The 15,878-nt window shown below is 41.8% G+C and overlaps 1 protein-coding gene and 1 long non-coding RNA gene across 3 annotated transcripts in view; both read right to left on the bottom strand.

Annotated features, from left to right (window-relative positions):
• CFAP418 (cilia and flagella associated protein 418) overlaps positions 1–15,878 on the bottom strand; it is a 67,652-nt gene that overhangs the window by 31,705 nt on the left and 20,069 nt on the right. The gene's annotated exons all lie outside the window — the stretch shown is intronic.
• On the bottom strand, positions 10,632–13,372 carry LOC143781461 (uncharacterized). Its single transcript, XR_013216722.1, has 3 exons — positions 13,038–13,372; positions 12,524–12,712; positions 10,632–10,829 (listed from the first exon to the last, which is right to left on the bottom strand). It is a non-coding gene; the product is annotated as an uncharacterized LOC143781461 (long non-coding RNA).

Genomic DNA, 15,878 nt, shown 5'->3' with positions numbered 1-15,878 from the left:
GATATGACCTGGTGGGTACGGAGCAGCACTGATGTGACCTGGTGGGTAAAATAGATCATGGACAAGCTCTGAGGAGGTGGTAGCTTTACTGACCACAAACCCTAATCCTAACACAAACACTAGAAATAGCCGTGGGACATTCCTGTCACTCCCTAGACGCCTCTTCACAGCCTAAGAACTAACTACCCCTAAAGATGGAAATAGAAAACTCTCGCCTCAGAGAAATTCCCAAAAGGAAAGATAGCCCCCCACATATATTGACTGTGAGTGGAGAGGGAAATGACAAACGCAGGGATGAAAACAGATTTTAGCAAAGGAGGCCAACACTGACTAGATAGACAGAAATAGGAAAGGGCACTGTGCGGTCAGTATACAAAACCTAAAAATCCACGCAGAGATTACAAAAATAACCTCCACACCGACTCACGGTGTGGAGGGGCAATTCTGCTTCCCCAGAGCTTCCAGCTAGCCTGAATATTTCATAATGACAAGCTGGACAAAAAGAGACATAACTTTAAACTGAACAGTAAGTACAAGAACTAGCAAGAACTTATCTTATGCTGACATGGACGGCCATCAGGGAAATCCAAGGAGAGGACTGAGTCTAACCTAGAAAAACATTGACAGCTGGCATGAATTACAGACCAGAGCCCTGTTAAATAGAAAGGCCAAGGGAGCCGATTAGTGAAGTCAGCTGCCAGGCCAAACTCCAGGAGCAGCAGTTCCACTCGAAACCACCAGAGGGAGCCCAAGGGCAGAACTCCCAAAAGTACCATTCATAACCACAGGAGGGAGCCCAAGAACGGAATTCACAACAGAAATCTATGCTTCATTTCTGAAGGGGTACTGAGTCGCTTCTCAGGTAGTTCCCATTCCTGATTAATCATACTGACAATGTTAGCATGAACTGGGAAGCCCACTCTCTTCTCCGATGAAAGACCACGAAACATCTGATCCTGTATGGACTGCGGTACAGGTTCCTCTTCTAGTCCCATAGTGTTACGGACAGCAGAGACTAGATCCTCAATATAGTCTGAGGAAAAAAGGTATTTCCTGACCTCAGCTTTAGGTGATACTGGATCTTCCCAGCCAACGGATGAGGCATGAGAGAGGTCCGAATCAGAGTCAGATTCAACAACCTGAATTTTCCTCTTCTTAGCCGGGGAATGAGGTTGCGGCTGCGGAGGTGTAAAAGCTGCCAGGGAAGATTGTACCTCCTGTTTTACTAGTGAGCGAATCTCATCTAATAGAGATGGCTGCTCAGCTTTTATTATTCTGTCAGTACATGGCTGGCAGAGTTTCTTATCCCAGTTAGGAGGGCATTTTGTGGAACAGACAGGGCACTTCTTCCTATAGGCGCCTTTAGGGGCAGGTTTTTCTCCCTGAAATATATAAAGTGAGAGAGGGGTGAGGACTTCTAACCCCTAACTATACTCCTCCCGGATCCCATCTCTGCAAACACTCACAGAAGCAGGGGTGGCGCTGGGCTCCGCAGACGCAGGGCACAAAGAACCATCCATACTGGGGGAAACAGCCTTACCTCAGTGGTGGTTCAGCAGGCTTTTATGGACACCGTCCTAGCACCTGCCTCCAGCGATTAGTCATCCCCCTCCCCCTCCAGGATCCAAGTGAGGGAGCTTTGAGGTCCGACACGCCGGCCGGCGAAACCCGGAAGTACCGACTTCTCAGTGTATGGGGAAACCGGAAGTGACGCGCGAGAGCCGCTGACGTCACTTCCGGGACGCCGAGCCGACAGCATGGAGGAGGAGAACGCCGGGCAGCTCCGGGAGGAGCCCGGTCAGGGATCCCAGGCCTGCTTTGCCCTCGTGGGGGCGCGGGAAGGCCGGTAAGGGGTCCCGAGGCACCTGCAAGCAGAACGACGGGAGCAGCGAAGAGGAGGAGGCTGCCCGGCTATACAGGCAAAGCCTGAGAAGGTACCGTAGCCGCCGGCCACTACAGCACATGGAAAACCTCTCCCTGTCCCATGGGGGAACAGGAAAGACACTGGCAAGTGGGAGGTGGGAGGTCCTTTTAACCTCTCTGTGCTTCCTGTTCCCCATTAGGGCAAAGAGACAACCTCCATATGCCGTTGTGGAAGGTGACTAGAGAAAAAACAACTACTTTTAATAACCAGCCAAGGGAAAGCAGATAGCTGTGAGCTGGTCCTAATCTGGGAAGGGACCAATATCCATGGCCCTTTCCAGATTATTAATATCAGCCCCAGCTGTCTGCTTTGCCTTAGCTGGTATTAAAAAATGGGGAGAGTCCCCATTGACTTATATGGGGTTTGTGGTCAAGTTTGGTACTCAATTGCAAAATTAGTCCCAAACGCATTTTTATATCAGAAAAGGTAAATACATTACCCAGCAAAAGTTTGCTTACACATGCTACATTGCATGCCGTGCAGACAGAAAAAATGACTCATTAGCATATGAAACCATGGAGAAAAAGGAGTCAATTCTGGAATATAGCAAAGTGAAAAAACTTTATTATTATTAATAAATCACACGTAAAAATATTAAAACCAAGGAGCACAGAGAACAATATAGCGCATATACAAGTGTATTTGGCGCAAGGTAGTTCATAGATGAATCCAAGCTAAGTGCTGATGCAAAAAATACCAGCACAACAAAAGGGTATTATATAGCACATGCATAATATGTCAAATCTCCACTGCCAAACAAACGTATGGAGCTACAATGAGTAACTAAATGTAGTCCCAGGTTGATATACGTCCTAGTGGACATCAGACCTCAGCAGCAACAGCTGCCCTCCCAGTATATTAGACTTAACCCACGGAACAAACTCAATCTATTTAGCTCAGTAAACACACATGGCAGCGTAAATACAAATAGAAAGACAGCACATGCTATAAAGGTGTTAGTTAGCCATCATTGCCACTGGTAATTGCGCCAGCACTCGCTCCCCAACGCACGTTTCACGGGGAGTGCCCCCTGAGGAAGAAATTTATATACCGAAACGTGCGTTGGGGAGCGAGTGCTGGCGCAATTACCAGTGGCAATGATGGGTAACTAACACCTTTATAGCATGTGCTGTCTTTCTATTTGTATTTACGCTGCCATGTGTGTTTACTGAGCTAAATAGATTGAGTTTGTTCCGTGGGTTAAGTCTAATATACTGGGAGGGCAGCTGTTGCTGCTGAGGTCTGATGTCCACTAGGACGTATATCAACCTGGGACTACATTTAGTTACTCATTGTAGCTCCATACGTTTGTTTGGCAGTGGAGATTTGACATACTAACCCCTTCACCCCCGGAGCTTTTTCCGTTTTTTCGTTTTTCGCTCCCCTCCTTCCCAGAGCCATAACTTTTTTATTTTTCCGTCAATATGGCCATGTGAGGGTTTATTTTTTGCGGCACGAGATGTACTTTTGAACGATACCATTGGTTTTTCCATGCCGTGTAACAGAAAACGGGAAAAAAATTCCAAGTGTGATGAAATTGCAAAAAAAGTGCAATCTCACACTTGTTTTTTGATTGCCTATTTTGCTAGGTTCACCAAATGCTAAAACTGACCTGCCATTATGATTCTCCAGCTCATTACGTGTTCATAGACACCTAACATGTCTAGGTTATTTTTTATCTAAGTGGTGAAAAAAAATTCCAAAAGTTTGCTAAAAAAAAAAAAAAAAAATGTGCGATTTTCCGATACCCGTAGTGTCTCCAATTTTCATGATCTAGGGTCAGGTGAGGGCTTATTTTTTGTGTGCCGAGCTGGCGTTTTTAATGATAGCATTTTGGTGTAGATACGTTCTTTTGATCGCCCGTTATTACATTTTAATGCAATGTCGCGGCGACCAAAAAATGTAATTTTGGCGTTTTGATTTTTTTTCTCGCTACGCCATTTAGCGGTCAGGTTAATCCTTTGTTTTTATTGATAGATCGGGCGATTCTGAACGCGGCGATACCAAATATGTGTAGGTTTGAATTTTTTTTATTATTTTATTTTGATTGGGGCAAAAGGGGGGTGATTTGAACTTTTATATTTTTTTTATTTTTTTAATATTTTTAAACACTTTTTTTTCTTAATTTTGGCATGCTTCAATAGCCTCCATAGGAGGCTAGAAGCATGCACAACTCGATCGGCTCTGCTACATCGAGGTGAAATACAGATCACCTCTATGTAGCAGAAATGGTCGTGTACTTTGAGCGCCGACCACAGGGTGGCGCTCAAAGCATTCGGCCATCAACAACCATAGAGGTCTCAAGGAGACCTCTGGTTGTTATGGCGATGTACTGCTGACCCCCGATCATGTGACGGGGGTCAGCAGTGCGAGCACCTCCGGCCGCGCGGCCGGGAGCGCTAGTTAAATGCCGCTGTCAGCGCTTGACGGCGGCATTTAACTAGTTAATGGGCGCGGGCGGATCGCGATTCCGCTCGCGCTCATTGCGCGCACATGTCAGCTGTACAAAACAGCTGACATGTCGCGGCTTTAAGGTGGGCTCAGCGCCGGAGCCCACCTTAAAGCAGGGGATCTGCCAGCTGACATACTATTCCGTCAGCTGGCAGAAAGGGGTTAAGCATGTGCTATATAATGCCCTTTTGTTGTGCTGGTATTTTTTGCATCAGCACTTAGCTTGGATTCATCTATGAACTACCTTGCGCCAAATACACTTGTATATGCGCTATATTGTTCTCTGTGCTCCTTGGTTTTAATATTTTTATGTGTGATTTATTAATAATAATAAAGTTTTTTCACTTTGCTATATACCAGAATTGACTCCTTTTTCTCCATGGTTTCATAAGTTTGGTACTCAAGCTGAACTTCCACGGGTCTGCTCATACCTACTCTTGATGCACACCAGATCCTTGCAGAATATTGTACCTGGTGGTAAGGAATGCCACCAGTGATTTTGATTGTGAAGTTTTAGTCATTTCAGTCCGTGCTAGAAGATGGATATGTGTGCAGCCATCAGGGGCTTGGAGGAAATGATTTCATGCTTTCATGTAGTAGCCTCAGTGTGGAAGCGATGCAGTCAAAATCCATGCTGGCATGTGGATTTACCATGTATGGCTGCTATTTGCAAATTGTTAATGGCTGCCTGGTTTTGATGCATAACACTGCTGTTTATCTGCAAAGGAAGAAGCCATTATCGCTTACTTTGAAAACCGGTCCAATTCACGGTAAGACATATTGCCATAGTTTTTGTCATTGTGAAAGTCCATCTGGCTACTTAAGGTACCTTCACACTAAACGATATCGCTAGCGATCCGTGACGTTGCAGCGTCCTGGCTAGCGATATTGTTGAGTGTGACAGGCAGCAGCGATCAGGATCCTGCTGTGATGTCGCTGGTCGTTGCTGAAAGTTCAGAACTTTATTTGGTCGTCAGATCGCTGTGTATCGTCGTGTTTGACACCAAAAGCAACGATACCAGCGATGTTTTACAATGGTAACCAGGGTAAATATCGGGTTACTAAGCGCAGGGCCGCGCTTAGTAACCCGATATTTACCCTGGTTACCAGTGTAAAATGTAAAAAAACAAACAGTACATACTCACCTTCGCGTCCCCCGCCGTCCGCTTCCTGCACTGACTGATCGCCGGCCGTAAAGTGAAAGCACAGCACAGCGGTGACGTCACCGCTCTGCTGTTAGGGCCGGCGCTCACAGTCAGTGCAGGGAAGCGGACGCCGGGGGACGCGAAGGTGAGTATGTACTGTTTGTTTTTTTACATTTTACACTGGTAACCAGGGTAAACATCGGGTTACTAAGCGCGGAGCTGCGCTTAGCAACCCGATGTTTACCCTGGTTACCCGGGGACCTCGGCATCGTTGGTCGCTGGAGAGCGGTCTGTGTGACAGCTCTCCAGCGACCAAACAGCGACGCTGCAGCGATCGGCATCGTTGTCTGTATCGCTGCAGCGTCGCTTAGTGTGAAGGTACCTTTAGTGTGGTGATAAATGAGAGGCAGGGGCCTCCTAAAGATTAATATCTATTGCGGATTTCATCACCAGAACTGTTGTCCCATTTACCAATATTTGTCAACCAAATCTGGAATGGGAGTTTGAAAGTTGAAGCAGATATTGTAATCTGTAGCGAATAATCTGTCTGGGCCCTTTAAACTATCGTTGCTACTTTCTATGATGCCTGAGCATTATGACTTCACGCACTCTAGAGAAGGTTCCGCTTGGCATTTACTAAACTGACGGTTGTAGTTGGCGGCTGAGTATTTGTAGCATAGCTATGCACTTTGATATGAAAATGGAGACGGAAGAGTATCCAGATGAAATACGGAAGAAGATGATCGAGGATGCAAAGCCAGCATTCTGGCCTAAGCAATTTGGAGTGGTCTCAGTTTGGCCCAGTCTGATGACCATATTTGAGAGAGAAGAAGAAGATATGGGTGAGGAAGGAGAGGAGATGGAAGGTGGGGTGAAGGATATTGGAGTTCTAGAAAAACAAGATAAGATTGTTTTATTAAGAAAATTCCAAACTCGCTTTGATCTTGATAAAATCAGCGTGGAAGAGGAGAATGTAACATCACTAAGAAAGTGGTGGATTCCAAAATGTCTCAGGAGGAACATCTACAGAAGAGAAAGAAAGGCCCAACCATCTAGATTTTTTAGGGCAATTTTCTGTTGCTGTACTATTAAGACATTGGAGTAAAGTACTTGACAAAATCAACAGATCCAGCGCGGCACGATAACGTTACATCGATAACGTCTGAATTACGAACTTCATCAGATTCCGATCATCTGAAGTATAAGAAATCGTGTAGAGACAACATGACATCAGATCTGCCAGGCTGTTGATACTGTGAATATATTACATAAAAGATGTCCAGAATTCATGGATTAAATGTGCTCTATAAAACTTTACATCTGTAAAAATAAATTAGCTTTGTCTGACCTCTTGTGTAGTCTGGCTGATAAATATAAGCAAATCTTACTAGTTATGGAGAGAGGGAACTCTAGTTAGACTTGTAATCATGTCTATATTAGGCTACTTTCACACATCAGGTTTTTTGTTTCAGGCACAATCTGGCTAATTTTTGAAAAAATGGATCCGTTGCAAATAGTGGAAAACTGACTTGATGGATCAGGGATAGTGTGACTTCCTGTTCCGGGGGGAGAGGGAGAGATCCGGCAAAAAGCGGATGAAGCGTTGGGACATCAGGAGCAATCCGGCGCTAATACAACACTATGAAAAAAAAAACGGATTTGGCGGAAAAATAAACACACGGTTCCATTTTTTTAAAAAAATTCGCCGGATTGTGCCTGATGCAAAAAACCTGATGTGTGAAAGTAGCCATAGCTGTTGCCCAGCTTTCCTAGAAAGAGAAATAAAGGAAGAAATTATCAAATGGATTAACCCCTCAAAATTGCATGATGTCGTATTATGTCATGGAATGTGTCAGGGTGTTTGGAGCCGGTTCTTAAGCAGAGCCTCTCCACTCACCCTATCACCCATCACTCCTGTATTCCTTTCCTTGGGTTGGTAGTTACGGGTGTACAGCTCCAGGGAAGACAAGAGGGTCAGTCCTTGTGCAGGACTTTTCTCGCTATGCCATTTAGCGATCAGGTTAATCCTTTGTTTTTATTGATAGATCGGGCGATTCTGAACACGGCGATACCAAATATGTGTAGGTTTTATTTTTTTATTGTTTTATTTTGATTGGGGCGAAAGGGGGGTGATTTGAACTTTCATATATTTTTTATTTTTTTTATATTTTTAAACTTTTTTTATTTTGGCATGCTTCAAGAGGCTAGAAGCATGCACTACACGATCGGCTCTGCTACATAGAGGTGAAGTACAGATCACCTCTATGTAGCAGAAATGCAGGGGTGCTTTGAATGCTGACCACAGGGTGGCACTCAAAGCAATCGGCCATCAACAACCATAGAGGTCTCAAGGCGACCTCTGGTTATGGCAATGCACCGATGACCCCCGATCATGTGACGGGGGTCAGCGGTGGGAGCACCCCTGGCCGCGCGGCCGGGAGCGCTAGTTAAATGCCGCTGTCAGCGTTTGACGGCGGCATTTAACTAGTTAATGGGCGCGAGCAGATCGCGATTCTGCTCGCGCTCATTGCGCGCACATGTCAGCTGTACAAAACAGCTGACATGTCGCGGCTTTGAGGTGGGCTCACCGCCGGAGCCCACCCCAAAGCGGGGGATCTGACAGCTGATGTTCTATTCCGTCAGCTGGCAGAAAGGGGTTAAAAAGGCAGCAAATAATAATAGGGTCCTTATTACGGGGGATTTTAACTAACCAAACACTCAATGGGACACAGAATCTTCTGGTTGTGCTAAAAGCTACAAGTTTTTATCCACAGTTCAGGAAAACTACCTCTCTCAGCTGGTAGACGAACCAACCAGGGGAGGTAATCTTCTGGATCTGGTGGTCTCAAATAGACAAGATACAATTTCAGATCTACAGGCCAAGGAGTATTTGGGATGCAGGGACCATAATATGGTAAGTTTCAATGTAATTTTCAATCAAACATTCAAAAAGGGAAATAAAAAGAATTGGAACTTGAGGAAACCTAATTTCAACAAATTAAGGGAAGAGCTTCATCGAGTAGACTGGTAAATGTCATGGTAACTCGGGATACTAAACATAAATGGAGCGTGTTTAAGGAAATACTACTAGAATCCTGTAGAAAACGTACCTCCTTAAGCTATCTTCTTGTCCTGGTCACCTTCACAGTGGAGGCACCCAGATTCCTTTTTATCCTCCTCAAAGGATTCTCTTGCCTCAGGACTCAGAATCCAGTTCTAGTTCAGAGTCTGTTCTAAATCCATATCAGGTAGGCAAGCTGAAGGAGATGGTGGACAGTTTGATGATGGTTGTTAACGCCTCTCTGGGAGTGACAGCTACGCCGTCCCCTCCCGTTACTTAAACAGGTTTTTTTAAGAAGGGCTAAGAGCATGCTAGATCCTTTTCTAATCATGGGGACTTTAGAGGTTTTATAGAGAGGGTGAGAACACCCAAACTCTTTCAAAAGCGTAGTGGTATGGAGGTGTTATATCCCTTTCCAGTAGAGCTGGTGGCCTCTTGGTCTACTCCACCAGTGGTAGACACTCCTGAATTTTTCTTATCTAAGGTGACCACTCTACCTCTTAGGGTGGTTTCGGCACTTAAGGACCCCACGGGTAGATGCACAGAATGTGTGGAAAGGTTCTCCTTTGCCCAGCCTTGTCTGCTACTTGGGTCTCCAAGGCAAACCAAAAGATTTTTAGGCCTAATCAAAGGCACTTCCAATAACACTACTCCTATCAACAAAAACGGAAGCATATGCCAATTCAAATTAAAAATTTATATATTTTATTATACAGAACATGTACACAAATAACGAGGAGACATAAAATACAGAATAGCTGCTACTACAGAGCCACGTCCTCCATGCACAAATATCCATATAGCCTGTGTATCTACATGAATCAAAGAATGCTATAATATATTATGGTACATATAAGGTATAAATTGCACCTAGATTAGAGTATCTACCACAAAATAATAAGGGCATAAACAGAAGTGTATCACAAAAAAGGTCTATATGCCAAAGATGAACAAATTTATAAATAGCTTAATACTGCACAATATACATATAAATGTTGTTATTATTCATTGGACGCTAAATAAATACAAATACATCTCTTGTCCCATAGGGGGCACACAAGCCCTGGATAAAAAATATATATATAAAGTGCCTAGTGACAAAAATTATATTATATTCCATCTATATCCCATGTAAAAAGTGCAAAAAAATAAATAAAGAGTTTATTTGTATATAATAATAGCTTCCATATAAGACAGCGCTATCCTAGTTAGGGACAAGTAAATGCCAAGTGACCTAAAGATAATAATAGTCAATATTGGTATTAAAGTAAAGTGCAGCCATAAGTAAATAAATACAAATAAGTCCTAGGAGGGATTTCAATACATGACCTGTGTATGCAGCGCAGACCCCTGCAGCGCAGACCCCGACGCGCGTTTCGCGTATAGCTTCTTCCTTGGGGGAATTCAGTACAACTGAGAGGTGTTAATTCACGTCTTAATATACCTTAAAAAATCAATGAAAGCAGCGGCATGTGAGCGGCGCTTCCGTTGCCGAAAACCGGAAGTGACGTCTTCCACGGACCGGCGTCTCACGTCACCAGTCCGCATCCCCCTCCGACGCGTCAGAGAGGGAGACGGCACAGGCAAAGATCAAGACGCGTCGCCATGGAGACTCACCAGCCGGAGACTCAGGAAGCGCACACCGCTGCTAGGAGAAGGAGGGAACCGTAATCACTCTAATATAGCCACTGAGGAAGAGATGTGCCACACATTATATATAAAATCCTATTTATAAATACCTAAAACATAATCTGCATGAAGCATAATAGAAAGTGAAATCAGTGAAGTTACAAAAAAAGAGGTATAAAACCTATTCAATAGAATAGCCATTATAAAAAGATAATTGATTAAGAAAAAACCGTAAATATCCTAAAATAGCTACATGGCTACAAAGTTCATTTAACGTCCAGTGAATAAGTGCACACAAATCAAACATATATACATTACTAATACATAAAAATATAAAAGCCACAAACAAAACAAAATCATTATAATGTTATACAGTCCTAACAAATAACATATTTAAAAAAGTGCAACGGACAATTGGATAATAAATGTCTAAAAAATATATATATCCTCAAAGTGCAGTGCTCTATTAATATACAATCCCGGGAGACAAATCCTCCAGATGGTTCTGGGCCATCCCACAGTGGTATCCATATATTTCTTCCAATATTGATGTCATCTGATCAATAATTCCCCAATCCACAACTCCTCATATTCAAGCAGTAAAGACGTGTATAAAACACTAAAGAGATGAAAACATAAATTATTAGAGTCCATATAAAAACAGATTAAAATATTTTCAGACATATAAAAATAAAAAACACCTAACAAAAAATAATAAAAAGCAAAAAGTGGTAAATAACATACTCTATTAAAGAAAAGGAGCAAAACTAAGGATCTCATTAAGCCCATGTGGCTGTACACAATCAATCATAGAGATCCACCTAGCTTCCAACTGAGCCAAATTCTTGCGCCAATTACCACCTCTCTGATCAATATGAACCTTATCAATGCCTATTACTTTCAAGAGTTTTGCATTGCACCCATGCTTCAATCTGAAATGTCTGGGTATGGGTTTTAATGTTGATATGTCCTCAATATCTTTAGAGTTCACGATATCTCTATGATGTTCCCTTACCCGTATCTTTAAAGGTCTGGATGTTAGACCAACGTATATTTTCATACATGGACAGGTGGCGTAGTAGACCACACCCACACTATTGCACGTAATGTGTTGGGTAATTGTATAGGTCTTTGTACCATCACTCGATAAAAAATTACTAGCTCGAGACATATTAGGGCAGGCTATACAATCGTTACAAGGAAAAAAGCCCCATTTAGGGCCTTTAGAGCCAAAGGCTTTTTCCGGGGTTTGTCCTGAGTGATAGCTATGAACCAATATATCTTTCAAATTTTTTGCTCTTCTATACGTAATCGAAGGCTGATCATTAAGATATTTAGCAAGTGTTTTGTCCATTTTTAGCATTGGCCAATATTTCTCCAACGCTTGTTTCATGGCCGAACCTTTATCACTAAATGTAGATATAAATCTCACTACTTGATCTGATGGCGGCTTATTTTTGGTTCGTAGTAAATCTTCTCTCTTAGCTTGGACAGCTTTTTTCTTTCCCCTCTTAATACTGCGTTTAGAGTAGCCTCTGTTCTCGAACCTTGTAGCCAAGGCATCTGCTTCTTCATGAAATGATTGTTCACTGGAACATATCCTCTTGATCCTCAGGAACTGACCCGTTGGTATACCATTTATCAGCGGTCTAGGATGTGCTGATGATGCATGTAATAAGGAATTTACAGCAGTATCCTTCCGGAATACATTTGTCTCAATAAAGTCATTAGTACCCTTCCTTACCATGACATCCAAAAATTCTAAATTGCTCTGACTATACTTGCAGGTGAGTTTCACATTGATACCATTGTTGTTAAGGATTTCCAGGAACAGGAGGAGGTCCTGTTCTGAGCCCTGCCAAATCAGAAAAATATCGTCAATGAAACGTACCCAGAACAGGACCTTCTCAATAAAGTCAACTGGTCTAGTGAAGAAGATGGTTCTCTCCCATAGACCTAAAAATAAATTAGCGTATGAGGGGGCGAAAGACGCCCCCATCGCTGTGCCCTGGTTTTGCAAGTAAATGGTTTCTTTAAAAATAAAAAAGTTGTGGGTCAGTGCAAATTCCAGAAGAGTAATCAAAAAATCGATAACCTCAATACTGTAATCAGTCATAGATAGAAAGGTTTTAACTGCTTGGATTCCATCTTTATGTTGAATAGAGGTATAGAGAGACTCTACGTCAAGAGTCACAAACCACATATCTTCCTCCATTGGTATGCCTTCAATTTTTGACAGGAAATCTCCAGTGTCCCTAATATAGGAAGGTAACATGTGGACCAAAGGTTTAAGGTGAGAATCAAGGTACTTACCAACTGTTTCGCAGAGGCTCCCGTTGCCCGATACAATTGGACGACCCGGTGGGTTATTTAAATTTTTATGAACTTTGGGCAAGAAATAGATACATGCCATCTTTGGGTAGGTAGGTATCAAATTGTCTCTGATTTGTTTTGTGATAATCCCATTCTGAAAAGCTTCTTCCAAGATCCCCTCCAGGTCACCTACAAATTTCAAAGTTGGGTTAAAAGTCAATCTCTTATAGTGAGCTGGATCCCTCAATTGTCTCAAAGCTTCTTTTTCGTATAGTCCAACAGGTAAAACCACCACATTCCCTCCTTTGTCTGCCGATTTTATCACTATTCCCTTTAAATCTCTCAGTTCTTTTAGGGCCTTCCTCTGACACCAAGTGAGATTATCATTATTTATCCTTGGTGATATCTTATGGAATTCATTAGTGACCATTTTGACAAAAAGTTCAATATTCGGGTAAAGATTCATAGGAGGGAATTTTTTAGGAATGGGGGGCACAAATTTGTTTATACTCACTATTGGTTCCTGTTCATTACTGAGTTCGTCAAGAATGGCAATAGCTTCTAACTCCCTCTCTGTCCATACTTCACCCAGATTTGGTTTTTCATGAAGTTTTTTTAGAACCAGCTTACGTGCAAATAAATTTAAGTCTTTCAGTGCTGAGAAAAAATCAAATGAAGCAGTGGGTGAGAAACTCAGACCCAAGCTCAATACCTCCACCTGTGCTTCCGTAAGTTTGTAATCAGATAGATTAATTACCTGTAACCCAGATGTCGATGGATCATTTCTCCGTTTCTCCTTTCTTTTATAATTGTTTCCTCTTCTCTGATTAGTATTCCTCCTCAGATTATAGAAACGATTATCAGTCCTACCATCATTATTATCCTCCTCTCTGGATGATATGGATGAAAAAGATGAAGTCCTTGTCATCTCATGGCTCCTTGTTACAGCTGTTTGCCATCTGTAGACTGTTCCACTTTTGAGGTCTTGAAGATCCCTTTGGAACTTCTTCATTTTAGAGTCCTTCACCTCTTTTTCCCAAATATGGGATTGGTTCTCAATATCCTTGTTGAGTGTCTCCATCTCTACATTGGTAAGTGTCTCAGATAGTTTCACACGAGTGCTCTCGATCTCAATATCACAGTTATCCAGACTTTTCTTATTGTTACCAATTAAAAGTTCTATAAGGCATTTAGAACAATTATTACAGGCTTCTTCCCATTTAGTCCTGAACACAGTGTCCTCTACCACAAAAGATGGCATAATTTTCACTCTTAAGCCTCTCGGAATTAATCCTTTAGCCAAATACCTTTCTAATGAGGCCTTATTCCACCATGTCCGTGTCCTTTTCTTCAATAGATACTTCATAGAATTTTTCAAATTCATTTTACTACCACTTTCCACTGAAACATTCTGTATAGTATCTCCATTAAAAACAGTATCCATACAAGATAACCAATTCAATTCTCTGGCTTTAGTATCCATATTGGCCACTACTAGCTGTAAACAAAGTACAGGAAAATTTATAGATAAACCAAAAGATTTTTAGGCCTAATCAAAGGCACTTCCAATAACACTACTCCTATCAACAAAAACGGAAGCATATGCCAATTCAAATTAAAAATTTATATATTTTATTATACAGAACATGTACACAAATAACGAGGAGACATAAAATACAGAATAGCTGCTACTACAGAGCCACGTCCTCCATGCACAAATATCCATATAGCCTGTGTATCTACATGAATCAAAGAATGCTATAATATATTATGGTACATATAAGGTATAAATTGCACCTAGATTAGAGTATCTACCACAAAATAATAAGGGCATAAACAGAAGTGTATCACAAAAAAGGTCTATATGCCAAAGATGAACAAATTTATAAATAGCTTAATACTGCACAATATACATATAAATGTTGTTATTATTCATTGGACGCTAAATAAATACAAATACATCTCTTGTCCCATAGGGGGCACACAAGCCCTGGATAAAAAATATATATATAAAGTGCCTAGTGACAAAAATTATATTATATTCCATCTATATCCCATGTAAAAAGTGCAAAAAAATAAATAAAGAGTTTATTTGTATATAATAATAGCTTCCATATAAGACAGCGCTATCCTAGTTAGGGACAAGTAAATGCCAAGTGACCTAAAGATAATAATAGTCAATATTGGTATTAAAGTAAAGTGCAGCCATAAGTAAATAAATACAAATAAGTCCTAGGAGGGATTTCAATACATGACCTGTTGTGTATGCAGCGCAGACCCCTGCAGCGCAGACCCCGACGCGCGTTTCGCGTATAGCTTCTTCCTTGGGGGAATTCAGTACAACTGAGAGGTGTTAATTCACGTCTTAATATACCTTAAAAAATCAATGAAAGCAGCGGCATGTGAGCGGCGCTTCCCTCCTATGAATCTTTACCCGAATATTGAACTTTTTGTCAAAATGGTCACTAATGAATTCCATAAGATATCACCAAGGATAAATAATGATAATCTCACTTGGTGTCAGAGGAAGGCCCTAAAAGAACTGAGAGATTTAAAGGGAATAGTGATAAAATCGGCAGACAAAGGAGGGAATGTGGTGGTTTTACCTGTTGGACTATACGAAAAAGAAGCTTTGAGACAATTGAGGGATCCAGCTCACTATAAGAGATTGACTTTTAACCCAACTTTGAAATTTGTAGGTGACCTGGAGGGGATCTTGGAAGAAGCTTTTCAGAATGGGATTATCACAAAACAAATCAGAGACAATTTGATACCTACCTACCCAAAGATGGCATGTATCTATTTCTTGCCCAAAGTTCATAAAAATTTAAATAACCCACCGGGTCGTCCAATTGTATCGGGCAACGGGAGCCTCTGCGAAACAGTTGGTAAGTACCTTGATTCTCACCTTAAACCTTTGGTCCACATGTTACCTTCCTATATTAGGGACACTGGAGATTTCCTGTCAAAAATTGAAGGCATACCAATGGAGGAAGATATGTGGTTTGTGACTCTTGACGTAGAGTCTCTCTATACCTCTATTCAACATAAAGATGGAATCCAAGCAGTTAAAACCTTTCTATCTATGACTGATTACAGTATTGAGGTTATCGATTTTTTGATTACTCTTCTGGAATTTGCACTGACCCACAACTTTTTTATTTTTAAAGAAACCATTTACTTGCAAAACCAGGGCACAGCGATGGGGGCGTCTTTCGCCCCCTCATACGCTAATTTATTTTTAGGTCTATGGGAGAGAACCATCTTCTTCACTAGACCAGTTGACTTTATTGAGAAGGTCCTGTTCTGGGTACGTTTCATTGACGATATTTTTCTGATTTGGCAGGGCTCAGAA

This window comes from Ranitomeya variabilis, chromosome 6, assembly GCF_051348905.1.
Source record: "Ranitomeya variabilis isolate aRanVar5 chromosome 6, aRanVar5.hap1, whole genome shotgun sequence".
Lineage (NCBI taxonomy): Eukaryota > Metazoa > Chordata > Amphibia > Anura > Dendrobatidae > Ranitomeya > Ranitomeya variabilis.
Note: the sequence above shows the minus strand (reverse complement) of the source record. Positions and strands in the feature narration are given on the sequence as shown.